This window comes from Phoxinus phoxinus (genome assembly GCF_949152265.1).
Source record: "Phoxinus phoxinus genome assembly, chromosome: 20".
Lineage (NCBI taxonomy): Eukaryota > Metazoa > Chordata > Actinopteri > Cypriniformes > Leuciscidae > Phoxinus > Phoxinus phoxinus.
Genome location: NC_136895.1, coordinates 10898779 through 10912172, shown reverse-complemented (window position 1 = coordinate 10912172; position 13394 = coordinate 10898779). Strand labels below are relative to the sequence as shown.

At 36.8% G+C, this 13394-nt stretch overlaps 1 protein-coding gene across 1 annotated transcript in view; it reads right to left on the bottom strand.

Moving 5' to 3' along the window:
- pdgfba (platelet-derived growth factor beta polypeptide a) overlaps window positions 1-13394 on the bottom strand; it is a gene marked incomplete at its 3' end in the record, with an annotated part of 112423 nt that overhangs the window by 15003 nt on the left and 84026 nt on the right. The window lies entirely within an intron of this gene.

The following is a 13394-nucleotide window of genomic DNA, read 5'->3' as shown; positions in this document are numbered from 1 at the left end:
TTTGAAGAAACGGCAACAGTTTTCCCCACAGCCACCTGTTCTGTCTTGTTACACTGGAGGTTATAGCAAATAGTTGTGAACTGGGGAGTCACACTGTATTGGACAATCCAAACTGATGATGGTGGTAACAAATAAATGCCTGAATCTCATGAAACCTGTCAAGAATGTGTCTGGGTTATATATATTTCACTTCAAAATAATACAAAAATGTTTATAATAATGTATTTTTCTTAAAGAAAATTAATCTTATTTTAGGACCATTACAATTTAAAAAAAATATTGTATCCTACATTTGTGACATAATTTTCATAAAAATAAAGCATGTTTCCTTCCCAAATTCTCATTACTATAATCTGAAAATGTCTCATCTCACACACACAAAGTGATATATTATTTAAATTTGTAAAGTTTTTGCAAAAAAAAAGAAGTGTTTTTGCACTGTTAAAATTTACTTCATTCAATGCTGATTTAAAAAAAGTATCAATAAGCAATATTTTATAGTTTATTTTAAGACAATTCATTTTATGAAAATATGTCACAAAACCAAATCTTAAATGGGTCTAAAACTGGATTCATTCACATATACATATTACATTATTATTATTATTAATAATAATACTAATACAAATAATACAAATGTTAACGTTTTTAAATGATTAAATATAAAATAAAATAATATTAATAAAGTACTACTACTGCTAATAATAATAATAAAATAAAACCTAATAATAATAACAACTTATAATAATTATTATAATTTGTATTAGTAGTAGGCTAGTATTAATAATACACTCTAAAAAATGCTGGGTTGTTTTAACCCAATTTTGGGTCAAATATGGACAAACCCAAACGTTGGATCAAAAATGCAATAAAATGTTTTAACCCAATGACTGGGTTTGTCCATATTTGACCCAAAATTGGGTTAAAACAACCCAGCATTTTTTAGAGTGTAATGATAACAATACTATTATTTTTCATTTTTCACATTTAATTCATCAAAGACAGATATATGCATACATCGAGATTTTGAAATATGACTCATACCCAATTTTGTCGAGCTTCGTGAGAATCGTCCGATAAGATCCTGGGAAAACATCAGTTTGCTGATGTGTGTTAACATTTATTATATTTTTATTACCCAATAGAGAAACGAAAAAGTGAATGAATCAGCAAATAATCCACTGATTTCACAAGGTTTTTTTGTTTCGAGATTTCCAGTTGAAAGATGACATCATAAAAACTGAAGTCATCTCCTGAGAGACCAAAGGCCCGATCACACCAAGATCAATAACTATAACCATAACTATATTAGCACACACTATCATTCTGAAACCCTCCACCCATCTCACTGTATGTACAGTGTTCGCCAGATTTTCCGCTTTCATGGAATATCGCACATCACATATCCCGGGAGGTCAGAGGTCACTGGGACACGGTGACCCCCCCTTTGCTGCAGCAGCAGGAAGTGACACGGGCGTTTGAGCGTCTCAAGGGGGCTATTTATAAACCCGCTGACCTTTTCTGTCCGCATGCAGCGAGTGATTGACACGACACACGTTATTGTGATCCGCGGGAGTCGTGATCACCTGAACCGACACTAAAGTACAGCAATGAACAGATCAAGTGCAGAGCGATTCAGAGAAGGAGAGAAACAACAGAGAATTCAATTTACCCGGAATGATAACAATATTTATATTGCTTTGCCCTTGTGAAAAAGAAGTGCGCTTAATTGTATTGAATGTGTACTTGTAGTAGCCTAGGCTACATTTTTCTTGTAGTGCACATTCAAATAGGCTACTTTTATAAAATCTTGTATGTCAAATCTGTATGTCTTTTATTTCATTGATATTGTTTGCAATATCGTTTTTTTATTGCAAATAATATAATATCAATGAAATAAAAGGCCACTTAAGTGTACATAAATAATAAACTTTCATGACTATACTTGGTAACGCTTTACTTTACAGTGTCCTTGTTACATGTGTATATTAATAACAGTAAATTATGCACAATTACATGTAACTAACACTAAACCAAACTAAATCTGACCCTAACCTGATAGTGAGTATGCTGTGTACTTAATTATTATAGCTATAGGCCGAATGTATAAATATATAATTACACTGTAACAAGGACAACTTCAAATAAAGTGTAACCCTATTTCTTAACGCACTTAAGCACACTTTTAAAAAGCGCACTTTGTAATAATCTCAACTTAAAAGATTTCCTTTAAAGCACATTTTAAATCGTTTTAATAATATTTTGTGCTTTAAAGCAGTACACTTGTTTTTATGTTTAATGTTACGTTTAAAGTTAATATAAATTTCATAATTTCAAAGGTGTAATTATAAATATATTTCAATCAAGTTTCAATGGAAATAACATTAAAGTTTATTTGAGTTTAGCATAAATGCTTGTCAGTGCCTTTAGCATATTAACTTATAAGTTACAGTAACCGAATTTATAAGACAATAGGCATAATTATGAAATTACATATAAAGATGTACTTAAATCTTACTTAAATGGGTGAAAAAGTAATGTTAAGTGCAACTAACTGCATTTAATATAAATTTAAACTAAGATACAGTTCTCCACCATAAGTGTCCACCAATATTCAGTTCACAAAATATGATTTCTATATAAAACTTTTTAAAAGTATACTGAAGTGTACATCTTTTTCACAAGGGCGAGAAAACTAGGGGCCGTTTACACGACACAGTTTTCAACTAAAAACTTTTGATGTGTTTTGGCCGTTCGTTTACACGGTGCAAACTTTTGAAAATGGGGTTCAAAGTGCACGTTTTTTAAAAACGGTACCGTTATCGTCTTTGTGTAAACTACAAAAATGTGAATTTGTGAAAACAGTGACGTCATGCGCATGTGTATCTCATGTTCAGTCGGCCGTAGTGTGTCTTTACAAACTAACATCGCCACCTACTGGCCTGGCATGAATCGTACAGCGTTTTAGCCGTTTTTACGGATCCGCGGCGATCGTTTTGACAATGTTGTCGTCTGTACGTGAAAAATACATCGCTGTCGTGTAAACGTACCCTAAAACATGACCACAAAATCTGTGCTGAAGGCAATTTGCGTAGCTGGAGAGAAACTTGACCCTGACGTCACCTCTGACCTCAGCTGACCTTTACTGGTTTATTGTCACCGAGGGATTACAGTATTGCTGTATAGTGTACTGTAAAGTAGTATATAGTCATGCAAAAACAAATACAAGGTGATGTCATTATGATAAAAACATCTGAAAAACAGTATTAGTCACTTGTGACACGCAATGTCAGAGTGTTCTAGTGTGTGTGCTGTGCAGACAGTCAGACCTGGTGTGTGTGTCACTGCTGTCTGTGCAGATTATGTCCTGTCTGGTTGTCTGATTTGATTGATAAAGCCAATTTTCATCCTCCATTAGATGGCCAGCCAAAATTCCTGAATTCAGCGTGCAGGCTTTGAAGAACGTCCCCCGCCCCTCCCCGACCGCCCTCCACCCCGCCAGCGGCCGTTCCTGCCTTTCCTTCACTCTCAACAGAGGTCACTGGAAGAATCCAAGTTTTTCAAGGAATTTTTCAGTGAAATCCAATCTGGAAGCAGAGGGAGGGTCTGCCACACAGCACAGATGCTTGAATAAGGCAGGATTGAGGACACAGATGTAACATTTATAGTTCATATATCATAATGAATACAACAAAGCACTATGAAAATGAATTATGAATGCATAACCAAATTTATTACAAAAAATATTATAAGAAAGTGTGAGAGGAGTTTACCACTGCAGGTCCTTTCTTCAAAGTGAATTCATAATTTTTTTAGCCAGTTTTATCATTCGGCAGGCAGAAATCTTAGATTAAATAATAATAATATTGTTGCTGTTATTAAATAAAAAGATAAGTATAGTAATATTTTTATATTTTTATTTAACAACAACAATATTAGAAATATAATTGTTATTATTAAATGATAAATATAATAATAATATAAAATTTGTATTTAAACAATACTACTACTGCTTATACTACTAATATTATAAATTATTATTATGATTTATTTATTTATTTATTATTGTTGTTGTTATTAAACAACAAGATAATAATAATTATAATAATAATCGTTATACATTTTATTGTTGGTTTTATTGAATGAAAAAGACAATAATTATATTATTAATAATTAATATATATAATATATAATAAAATATATTTTAACAACAACACTCAATAATAGTAATAATTATTATTATTATTATGATTATAAAATAAAATACTATAGTAATGATAATGTAATTATAGTTGCTAAATAAAATAAAATAAATATTTTAAATAAATGATTAGGTATAATAACTGTTCAATTAAAAGGTATAACAACAACAACAAAAATAGTAATAATTATTATTATTAAATACAAATACAATAATAATGATTAGTAAAATAAATATTTTATACTAAACTTTTATAATTATAAAAGTTTTAAAAAGTAGTTGAATTTATTGTATTAGTAGCATTTGTGGTGGGAACAGAATTTCCATATATATATATATATATATATATATATATATATATATATATATATATATATATATATATATATATATATATATATATATATATATATATTCTTCTTCTGAAGGATACAAGAGCTGGTGGGGAATTTCAGGCTTGATCTCCTGATTGTCTGGGAGTTTTGGCTGAACAATGGCGAGCTCATGGCCTCCATGCTGTGAAGTTCGCTCTGCTTTCGTTCTCAACCCACTTCTTTTAAAACTGAAGGGTGGCAGGGGTAGCGGAGGGAGGGAGGAGGCCTGTCGAGAGAAACGGCAAAACGGACGGGTGGGAGCGAGGGGGGGGGGGGGGGGATCTGTTTGTGCATTGTATGTGTTTTCCCGAGTCAACAGCAGAGGAAATGAACGCAGCAGCTAAATATACAAACATCACAATGAGCTAGCGAATAGCAGCTGCACGCGGGAAGACTAATGCAATGAGTATAATAGCAGATGAAGACAGCCAGCGGATATGAGGATCTGGCAACGAGTGCGAACAGATAGATAGACGGATGGATAGTTTGATGATGTTGAACTGGAGGTCAAGGAGAGAGTGGAGAGCCAGGTGAATGAAACGCTGTGCGATCGGTTGCTAACAGTGACACTGTGTTTAGGTGTTTGTATGTGATCATCATAGCAGCAGGTCATAAGGGAATCACCGTTCCAGGCTGGAGGAGAAAACAGGAAGCTGTGCTGATGGTTTTTTTCCTCTAACTAGTGTTAATGTGAACCTGAGGTTCTGGACTCGACCCAGTGGTCATAGAAAGCCACAGAAAGCCTCACTGTATTCCTCACGCTGACCTGGACAGAATAATTACCATTGCAGCTGTCTCCAAGAAAACATCCATAATTAGTCATTTACTCAATTGCTTTCCACCAAAGCCTGAAGTGTCAGATGTTGGAGTAGAAAATACAAAATCAGAAATGCACAACGCAGAATGAACAATAAACACAGTATTTAATAATCATGGAAGGCGATACAAAAACACGACAAACATAACTTCAATACGAGATAAAGAACCGAGGAGATCTAAGGCCTCAAATACACGGGATGATGATTAATGATGATTAATTAACGAGAACTCAGGCAGTGATAATGACAAAGAAACTAAACAAGACAATGTAACTGAACATGAACGTGACAGTAGCTCCCGCTCCAGGAAGGTGCGTCCTTGCTCTGATGAATGTCTGAGGATGAAGGGAGGACGGGAGCTTTGGAGTAAGACACCACAGAGACAATGATCCTAGGAACCAGGGAGGCGAAGAAGGTAGAGTCTTGGCAGAGACAGGAGGATAATACAAAGCCCAGACAAGATGAGGGACCACGGAGGAGTCAATAGAGGGAGGAGCCATGGAGGAGATTTGGCTGACGACACCCAGGGGACGACTGACGGAAAGGAGGGCGATGGAAATGGAGCAGATGGAGGGCTGATGGGCCCGGGCGACACTGATGGTCCTGGAGGCCGAGGCGGAGCCGCAGCGATGAGGGTCAGAGGTGAAACCAGGGTGTTTAAGGACAGAGGTGGAGCCGGTGGGAAGGCGGAGCAAGACGGAGCCGAAGGGGTGGAGAGACAGAACGCAGCAGATGGCTCATAAGTCCGTGGCGCAGACAGGGTGACATCTGACCAAGGCGGAGCCGGAGAGACGATGGAGTCGGGTGGAGCCGCAAGGACGATGGTATCTGGTGGAGCAAGGAGGGACCAAGGCGGAGCCGGAGAGACGAGGGAGTCGGGTGGAGCCGCAAAGACGATGGTATCTGGTGGAGCAAGGAGGGGCCAAGGCGGAGCCGGAAGGACGATGGAGTCGGGTGGAGCCGCAAGGACGATGGTATCTGGTGGAGCAAGGAAGGGCCAAGGCGGAGCCGGAGGGACGATGGAGTCGGGTGGAGCCGCAAAGACGATGGTATCTGGTGGAGCAAGGAGGGGCCAAGGCGGAGCCGGAGGGATGATGGAGTCGGGTGGAGCCGCAAGGACGATGGAATCTGGTGGAATGAGCAAGGAGGAGACCCACAGTTAGACGAACCGTGGTGGAGGCAGAGCCGGGGGATCCACCGCAGAGGGGCTGAAGGGAACCAGCGGAGGAATTTAAGGGCTGAGGAGCCCTTAAATTCTGGAAGACATAAGTTTCATGGCCCCCAGAATATATTGTTGTATGAATATCTAAACATGCAGTATATCAAAAGAAAGAACAGACCCTCTGCTTTATTCATTCCTTTTTTATTAACACTTGAATGTGTGGTCAGTGGAATGCAAGACTCTCTAGATGAAGTGAAGCTTCACTTACTTTCACTATCTAAATTAAAACAGAACTCTTATCAATTAATGTTCCACCCATATGCTGTCCACCCTTTATCTAAATGTCCCTCTTGGTCATATAAACAGATTAATTGTGATCATTGATGGTCTTTCCATGCCAATGCTGTTTTTAGTATTACCACCCACAGTATTAGTACCAGAATACTATTACAATTTCCACTCTCAAATATTTATGCAGGCCCTATAAATACAGCCCTCATTAGCTTCCTCTTTTGAAACAGAAACTTAATGTCATTTTCCACAGAGTGACCGCACAGTGTTGGTCATCTAGGGGTGAATCTCCTCTGTTGCTGTCCTGCCTCAGATAACATCCAGTCTCTGGCTACGTTACATGCACATTCTTACCCCGATTATGCTTAATAAGCCGACAATGCGCGACAAAGTACCGGTTTACTTCATCTGAGTAAAATCATAAACAACTTCAGGAAAAAAATAGATTTTGCCCCTTAACCCGATTTCTCCCAGCATGTAAACGCATTAACCTGCGTTATGTTTTAATGAACTTTGTTTGATAATGCAGTCTTGTATATTGGTAAAGCCTGGAGGTGTAGTTTAATCTCCTATTAGCGGTCTCTTGTTTCATTGAGGTTTGGAAAGTTTGGCAACATTAAGGTCAAATTTCAAGGATATCTTTAAATTAGTGGTTTGTAATCCTCGATTAAACCAAAGCCAACATGAAATCTACTCCTCTGATAAAGGACACTCCAGTCTCTGTTCTAGCTTGAGCTTGTCATATCAAATTTCTCACATCTTCATATCTGGCTTTCCGCCACTTCGGCCATTGCATGAACAGGCAGCAAACCTCTGGCAATCAAAAGGTGCTTGTTTACACACACACAAACACACACACACACACACACACACACACACACACACACACACACACACACACACACACACACACACACACACACACACACACACACACACACACACACACACACACACACACAATCAGATTTAAAAAGATACTGGTTGAGTTACACGAATGTAGATCTCTTACACCTGGACTTCTGAAATTCATTGTCGAATGCTTAATGCAAGATGATTCAAGACTCAAATTGGGATTATATTCTCTAACGCTTCAGTCTTTGGCATATTCTAGCTTCATGCATTCTTTTTTATCAACACTTGAATGTGGGTACATTTCATAAAAAAAGCTTAAAAAAAAAAAAAATCAGACTACTGTACAGTGAAAACACGGAAAGCCGGAAAATTCCATCAATGGCATGGAAAGAGTTAAATATGAAATAAAGTTTCAATTGTGAGATATAAAGTTGCAACTGCAAAGTAATGTTGCAATGAAAGATAAAATCACAATTGTGAAATATAAAGACGCAATTGTGAGAAAAATTAACAATTGAAAGGTTGGACTTGTAAGAAATTAAGTTGGAACTGTGAGGTAATGTACAGTCACAACTGTGAGATATAAAGGTGCAATTATGAGAAATAAATCTGTAATTGTTAGACATAAAGTTGCAATTGTTAACTGGTAATTTACAACAATGTTGAAAATGTGAGATATGAAGTTGGTAATGCTGAGACATAAATTATGAGAAACGTTGAGGTTCCTTAATTATTGATCAATAACTGTATGACAAAGAAAAATAATTTACAAGAAGTTACAAGAAATAAAGTTGAAATTGTGAAATATAAAGTCGCAATTGCAAAAATAAATAACAACAAGGAAAACGTCGCAACTGTGAAAAAAATTATAATCACAATTGCAACATATAAAGGCAAAATTATGAGAAATAAAATCACAATTGATAGATATAATTGGTACTTGTAATGTACAAAGTCGCAATTATAAGAAAAAGTCGCAATTACAAAAAATAATGTTGCAAAGTCAATTAAAAGAAATAGTCAATTATCTTCTTATTTATGCTCTGAGGAAACAGACTTCCACTGTTTCCTGTGATGCATATTTGACAGTAAATGGGAGAGTTTATGGGTTAGTCACTTAGTTACTTAGTAAACTCTTGCTGAATTTGTGAATGAACGTTTGTCATGCTAGTTTGGAAGGTTATAGCTTTGACTGATGAAATGGTGTCAGGTTCTTGATGAATAGGCAAACCAAGGTGTGTTTTCTGTGAGTGAGGGGTTGGTCTTACCGTTAGAGCCGGGGCCACTGTCAAAGGAATTGTCCCAGAGGTATGTTCACAGCTAATGGGAGGGCAACTGCAAATATTCAGGGGTCAGATCTATACACACACTCTCTACTCAAGTGAGAACACAGGTAGATGGTAATTGAACAAATTGAGAGCGCAGAGCCAGCTATGTAATCAGATCTCAAGGGTACGCCCAGGTAAAGAGGCATTTATTGGTCAAATTACGAGCCGACGCTGGTCCAAGTTGAAGTTTATGGCTAAGGTTAGCCTCAGGGTCACAGGCTTTCTTGCAGAGATAATGGAGGCTGATTGGATGGGAAGTGGAAACTCAGGCTGGCTGTAATTCGGCACTGTTGACACCTGCTGTCAATGAAACTCAGTGCAAACCTCACATACCAACAATATGAGTTTGACAAAACGTTTTGGGCTCAAAATGGTATAATAGGCTATCTGGAATTTTTCGAAAATAGCTTGAGCACATATAGATAAAGCAACCCCGGGAGATTCATGGCACTTTTATATTCCTTAAAACAGAATGCGACATTTTTATTTTTATATGCAGATCTCAGATCTCTGCCGGTATTTCAACGCTATCTCACGACGAATTCGTACGATTTGTCTAAACCCCAGTGATGGGTAGGTTTAGGGGCGGGGTCAGGGGTTGGTCATTCATACGAATTGGCCAACACTTAAAATATGTACGATTTAGCAAAAATCGTACGAATTCGGACGCGTGAGTTCGTATAAATTCGTACGAATTAGACACCACGTAAAATACGTCCGATTTGCTGGAAGATCGGGCATTTTCACCACAGCAAAAAAGAAGATGAAAGTGCTTCAAAAAAGCTTCTTGTTTATCAAAAAGAAGAAGAGAAAGGAATATAGACATCACGTGTGAAGAAAACAAAGAAATATCAATGCTAAATGTGTGAAACTATGAATTTAGGCTTTTGGTTACACTTTATTTCGATAGTCCACTTTAGACATTCTACTAACTATAAGTAACTTTTCAACTACATGTCAACTAACTCTCATTGGAGTATTAGTAGACTGTCAGTAGACTGGTAGGTTATGGTTAGGTGTTATGGTTCGGGTTAGGAGAAACAAGTTGACTTGTAGATGCCAAGTCAGCCGGTCTCACCCCAAAACGTCATATACTGACGGGTCTTGACCATACGTCAACATACGACGAAAAGGGTACCCCTATAACATCAATATGAGACGCAGACATAAGCGCACCAGCAGCGCCTCCTAGCGGTACCCTAACGCATACCTAAACCCAACCATACCCGAATCGTCACACATGGACGTTAAAGGGTACCCTTTTCGTCGTATGTTGCCGTATGGTCAAGACCCGTCAGTATGTGACGTTTTGGGGTGAGACTGTGTTAGCCAAGTTACTTCTAGTCAGTAGAATGTCTGTTGGGGGACCAACAAAATAAACTGTTAAAAAATAAACCACAAAATAAACTACAGAATTCTTCTGTGATGTATATTGAATATTAGTGGACATATTAAGTGAACTAGTGAGAGTGTGAGAAATGTTGAGGTCAAAAGCTATATTTGAAGTTGAACAACCTATAGTTGAAGAAAACTCCCATATACCTTCATAATGAAGATTTATTGTAATAACCAACTGTTTGTCAAAGCAGGTGGACAAGTTAACCATTCAACTCCCAACTTAACCCAGGAACCCAAACATTCCAGCGCATTCATCTGAGGACGGCGCTCTGGAATTCTGTGGGAAAGAAGAAGAAAATCGCCATGTAATATCTCAACTGTTTCTCTCAGAGAGCATGTGCTTTTTTGATTTGCTGTGTTTGGCAGACGTAAGACAAAAGTGGAAGTATGAACTTGTCCGATTCAGAACTGTAGAATTCATGCGTAATTTATATGGTCCCCTCCCTGAACTGTTTTGGATGAAGGTTTTAACTCTCAAAGCTGGCTGCGTGTTGGAGGCATGTGTGACTTCAGATCTGAGAGGTGTGTTTTAAGGTTCTGGGGAAATTCCCAGAGCTCGGAGGGTCTTTCTCTCTCAAATCATGAAAACTCTGGGAGCATCCGTTCCACTGTTCTCTCCTTTCCTGCTCCAAGTCATCAGAGGTTGAGGAAAATGGTACCTGGGGGAATACAGGGACTTTGGCCGCCCTCACTCGTTCTAAAACACACACACACACACACACACACACACACATCTCAGTCTTTCCCTTGTTCTCATATACTGTCCTCCTGTCATAAATATTGTACAGTCAAAGAGAAAGACTTGCCCTGACAGTCCCAGAACTCCTCTGTCGGGCCCACAGGTCAGCGCTTGTTGCTTCAACACGTTTGTCTGTGTGCTAACCAGCCCATAATCACATATACTGTGGAAGTGTGTGTGTATGTAAATATTTCTCACAGAGAATCTCATCAGCCTTTTACATTAGGCGTCTTCAAATAAAAGTCCCAGTTAGTGTAGTCACTGATGCTACAATAGTTTACCTGACAACTTTAGCTATTTCATCGACTTGACCTGTCTCCGACAAGCAATTAACAGCACAAAAATTGCTAGAGGAAAAAAAGTCGCTATAGAAAAATATCAAGTTGCGATTTTGTATTAAATTAAGTCATAATTTTGAGATATGAAGTTGCGATTGCAAAAATAGTCAACTGTGAGAAAACTTTGATATGTCACATTCTGAAAAATACAGTAGAAATAGTGAAATATATACTTGTAATTATGAGAAATTGAGTTATAATTGTGATATGAATATGTGAATTGTGATATTGAGTTATAATTGTGATATAAGTCGCAAGTCAGTTTTTCTTGCAAAAAAGTTGCAATTGTAAGATATGTTATAAAGTTGCAATTACAAGAAAGTCATAATTGTGAAGTTGCAATTGTAAAATATAAAGACAATATTGAGATATAAAGTCGTAACTACCAATAAATAAATGTGCAATTATACAAAATTAAGTTGCAAGCATAAGACAGTTGTAATTACAAGAAATAATATTGCCTTCCTGAGAAATTAAGTCACAATTTTAAGACGTAATTAATTACACTAAATAGTCATAATTGTGAGATATGAAGTCACAATATTGTAAGATTTAAAGACAACTGTAAGATATAAAGTTGTAATTACAAAACTTAACGTTGCAATTATGAGAAAATAAGTCACAATTGTAAGATGTAAATACAACTGTGAGATATAAAGTCGTAATTACAAGAAATAAAGTTGCAATTATGAGAAATGAAGTCACAATTCTAAAATAAAGTCGCAATTACACTAAATAGTCATATTTGAGAGAAATGAAGTCACAATTGTAAGATGTGAAGACAACTGTGAGATATAAAAGTCGCAATTACAAGAAGTAAACTTGCAATTATGAGAAAATAAGTCACAATTGTAATATGTAAAGATATAAAGATAATTGTTCAGTGTTCTGTTATTGAATTTCTCTTTACTAGTTTCAGGCTTCTTCGCGAGTGTCTGTCCTACAGGATTGAACTCATTTCTTCAGTTTATACTGTGCTTGATGGCTCTATAATGTGGAATGGGGCAGGAGGTGATAGCCGAGTGTGTTCAGCAATTAGTACAGATGTGCTTTCCGTCGTTAAAGTTAATTAATGGCTAGAAGAATGAACACCTGCCTTACACACACACACACACACACACACACACACACACACACACACACACACACACACACACACACACACACACACACACACACACACACACACACACACACACACACACACACACACACACACACACACACACACACACACACTTTACCAATCCACCCTCACCTCTTGCCTTCACACCCTGCAGCCTTTTTCCGTGTGTGTGTGTGTGTGTGTGTGTGTGTGTGCGTGCGTGCGTATGTGCTTATGTTATCAGGCCTATTTGTGTATTTTTTTTAAACAGTGACTTGTGCTATTTATTTTTTTATTCAGCTCACTTTTAACTGAATTTTAAAATCGTTTCTGTCCATCAGCATTTCCCATTAAAAATAAAACAACAATCTAGATCTATACTATTCGAGTATACATTTTATTTTATTTTGTTTACATTTTGTATACACTGTATACATTTTATATGTTTTTGTCTATTTATTGTAGAGTTGCAAATCAATTGTCATTTATTGAACTGTTTTAGATGATATATAGGGGCATGATTAATTGTGCTAATGTTTTTATTGTATTATTTTTTTTCATCATTTTATAATTTATTATCATCATACTAAATTAATGTGTTAAACTGACAACCTTGTTGTTATTGTGGTGTTTTTATAAATGAAATAATTTGACAGCCCTGTTTGTTTTATATTTACGTAAATTGTATTTCATTCTCTTTTTTTACACCTATTCTATTCTATTCTATTCTATTCTATTCTATTCTATTCTATTCTATTCTATTCTATTCTATTCTCTTTGCAAGA